Source organism: Otolemur garnettii, unplaced genomic scaffold, assembly GCF_000181295.1.
Source record: "Otolemur garnettii isolate 467f Iridium unplaced genomic scaffold, OtoGar3 scaffold00009, whole genome shotgun sequence".
NCBI lineage: Eukaryota > Metazoa > Chordata > Mammalia > Primates > Galagidae > Otolemur > Otolemur garnettii.
Window position 1 is genome coordinate 33,393,633 of NW_003852404.1, and position 5,433 is coordinate 33,399,065.

The 5,433-nt window shown below is 38.6% G+C and overlaps 1 pseudogene; it reads left to right on the forward strand.

Moving 5' to 3' along the window:
- Positions 1–284: 284 nt before the first annotated feature.
- On the forward strand, positions 285–4,758 carry LOC100948683 (annotated as a pseudogene).
- Positions 4,759–5,433: the final 675 nt, after the last annotated feature.

A 5,433-nucleotide genomic window follows, 5' to 3' on the forward strand; every position in this document is an offset into this window, starting at 1 on the left:
CAGATTTAGTAGGTCTGGAAGTAAGCCCAGCAATCTTCATTATTCTGAAGCACTTTGTTCTTAGACTTGAACTAGACTGAAAAGATAATGCTGTAACTTGAAAAAAGGTATCTTTAGCCTCTTACTACTTCTAGACCCGTCCCACTTACTGTATTTTGACAAGATCACCAGGCAATTCATAAACACATTAGAGCGTGAGCAGCACTGCTTTAACAAACACATAGCATTTCATTACAGCTGTGTGGGTAATTAGATTAGCTGTCACCCTGAAAATAGTAGGGAAGATGTTGGTGGAAAGCTTGAGGCAGATTGATGGAGACAAGATAGGGACAGAACTGACGATTAGGGCAAAAGACCATATTTTACAATCGATTCCAGGAGCCCTTCAGCCCAATATCAAAGGTACTTCTCCTTTATTTAAAAATATTCTACTTAAAGTTCTAGTATTCCATAGTACAGTAGGGAGACTATAGTTAACAAGAATTTAATTGATAGTTCAAAATAACTAGAAGGGAAAAATTAGAATGTTTCCAACACAAAGGAAAGATAAATGTTTGAGGTTGATGAATTTTCTAATTACTCTTATTTAATCATGACATATTATATACAGGTATTAAATAATCAAATGTATCCCCCAAATATGTATAATTATTATATATCAATTAAAAATCCCATAAAATATCCTATTTATTTAATTCATTTAGACCATGAATTTGGTATGAAGCAGTTTTGATAAATTACCACTGTGGTCTTTTCACTGCACTTTAAGGTTTTAACATTACAATAGATAGACACTTCCTGAGCCTTCCCTGTTTTAAAAATGTTTACAGAACAACACAGTCATAGTTGTTGAATAATTCAAGGAGAAAATATCTGATATTCCTCAGGCAGACATGATCTTTAAGCCTGGCTATAGATGCATTTTGTCTGAGCCAAATGATGTCAATTAAGATTAAAGTTTCCAGCAAAACATAGGACCTATAGTTTCTAAATGGGACCTAAATCTGCTGAAATAAGTTCAGCTGTTTTGAGTATCTACTAAGCAGAATAAATTTTATGATAATAAATTAAATCACATAACCTAATGAATATATTTCTTGTCAGTTAGATAACAGTTTTGAGCTAAATACTAAGAGCTGTGTATTTAATTGATAAAAGCACATTTATTTCACTAGAAATACAAAGTTACTCTGAAATATGACTATTACATGGAGTTTTGTCTCATTAATTCCAAATATCATTATTTATGGTAATTTTGAAAAATTAAAATTCTTAGTATTTTAATTTGGATTTTGTAATCTTTCTTTTCAAATAATTATTTAACTTCACAAGTGCTAGCTTTGTAATAATTAATTGGTATCCAATTATCATGTAACCAATACAGTTATAATCTCTATATAAAGTTTTATTTCATTTAAAATAATTGCTCATTTTAATTAATTTTTTTAGGGTAGTGTTAGTGGGAGGTTTTGCATGGGATAGTGAACTTGGTCATTCTTTCTAACTGAGCAAGCAGGTAATCACCTTTCAAGATCAGCAAGAAATTTGTTCTTGCTGAAAATTACACTGAAGTTTTATTTTTTAAAAAAACAAGCATCCCATTCACATACTTTATTTCCTCAGCACTCTAAAAATAATAATTATTTGATTTATGACATTATAATGAACGAGAAAAAGATAAAAATAATTAAAAACTAAGAGTTGTCAGTCTGGTTTCAGTGCACTGATTTAGACAGCATTCTTGTTACCAAATGAAAAGTAGAAAGAATCATACGTATTTATTCATTTTTGATGTATCACTCTTTACTAAATTTTTATCAAAAAAAAAAAAATCACATGGGTGGCGCCCATAGCTCAGTGGGTAGGGTGCCAGACACATACACTTAGGCTGGCAGGTTTGAACCCAGCCTGGGCCAGCTAAAACAACAACAACTGCAACAGCAACAAAAGAAAAATAGCCAGGCATTGTGGTGGGCACCTGTAGTCCCAGCTACTTGGGAGGCTGAGGCAAGAAAATCACTTAAGTCCAAGAATTTGAGGTTGCTGGGAGCTGGGATGCCACGGCACTCTACTGAGGGCCACACAGTGAAACTCAGAAAAAAAAAAATCACATGTTAGAAAGACTACTTCTTAGGGCTGTCTCTAGAAATTCTGATTTATTGGGATTAGAGGGAGAATTGGCATTCCTATATACATATATGTTATACATATATTTATTTTTGGTATTTATATTTTTATCAAGAGCCTAAATAATTTAAATTATTAGGCACAGCTAGGAAACACTGTTTTTACATTAAGATCCATAAAAGGTAAATTCAGAGTCACCTGTACCCAAATAAGAGTATACACATCAGTGCTCTAGATCTTGATTATGCATTAGACATGTTCTTTCAGATATCCCAATGGCCAAGTCATGCCCAGCCCAACTAAAGCATAATCTCTAAGATGGGATCCAAGTATCAAAATAAGTAACTGGGAAACTATCTCAGAGAAGGGTATAACAGCCAAACAGGTGGTTTCAGAGAAATTTGAACAGATTTTAAAGTGAAAGACCAGGAAAATAAATACAAGAGAAAAAAATACACAATATTCAAGATGATAAAATTAGTGTACATAGAGCTGTTACTTTTTTTTTTTTTTTCACTTTATCACCCATAGTAGAGTGTGGTGGCATCACCCAGCTCACAGCAACCTCTAGCTCTTGGACTTCGGCGATTCTCTTGCTTCAGCCTCCCTGAGTAGCTGGGACTACAGGAGTCCACCACAATGCCCAGTTATTTTTTGTTGCAGTTTGGCTGGGACCAGGTTTGATCCCACCACCCTCAGTATACGGGGCCAGTGCTCTTTTCACTGAGCCACAGGGGCCGCCCAGAGCTCTTACTTCTTCACTGAGAGAACGTAGTCAAGAAACTTAATGAATTAGAAATCTAAGGCAGTGGATTTAAAACTTGAGCATGGATCAAGCTGGTGAAAACAGATTGATTTGTCCCACCCCCAGAGTTTCAGATCTATAGGTTCCAGGTGGAGCTGAAGCTGCTGGCTCAAAAGACACACCTCAAGAATGAAAATTCAAAGCAGAGCTATGGGGGAGGTACTGTAGAGATGAGACATGTGGAATGGGGTCTTGGTGGGACCATATTGGATTGAGCCAAGGAAATGACAAAATGTTCATCTGATTGAACACCTCCTGTCTGGGATTATAGTAAACATAGCTAACCCCTCCAGAGTGCTTACCACATGCCAGTTCTCATCCCACGCTTTTATATTACGTCATTTGGTCCCTACAATAATCCTCCATGACAGACATGCTATTGTTTCTACTTCATAGCTACAGAAGTTGAGGCTCAGGGAGTCTTAAGTACCTGGTTAGAGTGACACTTTTGGTAAATGGTAGAGATGAAATTGGAATCCAAGCAGTCTGCCTCCAGGGTTCACATACTTAACCACTTACTTGCTCAAACAATAAACATTTGTAGCATACATAGAACATACTTGCTTTATTTCTTTCACAATCTTCACAAGGGAAATCTAGAGAAATATGTTAAGGAAATAAATAAATTTGGACCAGAAATCAAAGTAGGAGAAAAAGGAAAGAAGCTCTCCAGATTCAGGGACAATCTATATATGTTAGAGGAAGAAGAGGACCAATGAAGGAGTCTAAAATGTTGTAGTTTGGTCATGCCTTCTTGAAAGAGTGTGGAAATAGCACAGGTACATAAACCACTAGGGACGTATCCCATAAGTGTAGAAAAAGGTGTAGCACAATGTTCTCATCATGAATGGGAGCTAAAATATTGCTCCCATTAGGGCAGAGAGTAGGTTGATGTTTACCAGGGAGTACAAAATAATAATCATCAAAAAGTTGATTATTCAAAATGCTTTTTGTGGGAGCAGACAGCGTGGGCTCCAACCAGATGTAGCAGATCCGAATGTCCCTTGGAGGGAAGGCTGTGGTGCTGATGGCAAGAGCACCATGATGCACAAGGCCATCTGAGGGCATCTGGAAAACAACCCAGCTCTGGAGAAACCATTGCCCAGGGAGAATGTGGGCTTTGTGTTCACCAAGGAGGACCTCACCAAGATCAGGGACATGCTGCTGGCCACTAAGGTGCCAGCTGCCACCTGTGTCAGTGTCATGGCCCCAGGTGAAGTCACTGTGCCAGCCCTGATCACTGGGGCCAGGGAAGACCTCCTCCTTCCAGGCTTTAGGCATCACCACTAACATCTCCAGGGGTGCCATTGAAATCCTGAGTGGCGTGCAGCTGATTAGGACTGGAGACAAAGTGGGAGCCAACGAAGCCACACTGGTGACCATGCTGAACATCTCCCCCTTCTCTTTGGGGTGGTCATCCAGCAGGTATTTGACAATGGTAGCATGTACAGCCCTGGAGTGCTTGACATTGCAGAGGGAACTGCACTCTGGCTTCCTGGATGGTGTCTGCAGTGTTGCAGTGTAGTTTATCTGTAGATTGGTTACTCATCTGTTCAGTACCCTATTCTATCATCAGTGGGTACAAAAGAGTCCTGGATTTGTCTGTGGAGGCTGATTATACCTTCCCACTTGCTGAAAAGGTCAAGGCCTTCTTGCCTGATCCACCTGCCTTTGTGGCTGCCTCCCCTGTGGATGACACCACCACAGCTCCTGGTGCCACTGCAGCCCCAGTCAAGGTTAAAGCCCAGGAAGAGCTGGCAGAATTAGATGGGGATATGGAATTTGTCTCTTTGACTAATCACCAAAAAAGAGCCAAACTCAGCTAGCTTTATTTTCAGAACAAGGAAATAAAGTCTTACTTTACTGCTCTTAAAAAAAAAAAAAGAAAAAGAAAAGAAGAAAATTGGAATGGGAAATTAAAATATTTCTTATGAAAATAGAGTTGGAGACAAAAATTTAGAAAGACTGTTTTAGTCAATTAAATATATTGAATATGAAAGGGAGTAAGTGAGGAATGTACTTATTTTTTTTTTTTGTCTGATCTGCTTGTCCTGGGTCAGGATCAAATTTGCACAAGCCAGTAGAGGAAGCACATGCCAGTCACTAACTTTTATGTTTCTAAAGCTGCTCTAGGGCTGAGAATGCAGCCCCTTGAGTAAATTGTAAAGGTAGTCTGTGATCCTTTACCTGCAAAACTCTATGATACCTTCCTGGAAATGGAGACTAGGAGGACAGTGGCAAGTCTGCTGTCATTGTTTGCATTATGGATAATCACAAAATTCGAGCCAAAGAGACATGGGGCATATGGCTGAAAACAAGTAGCCAACAGAAAGGCAAAGACTCTTCTCCATTAGCAGGTGGGAAAGGCACCCAGGAAGGGATGTAATTATATCAACCCCCCTGAGAGATTCAGAGTAGAAAATAATACTCTTAACTCCTCGCAGATCTCATGATGACTAATGACTGAGGTTTGGAAAAGCCGCTTTGTCTGTTTTATGCAG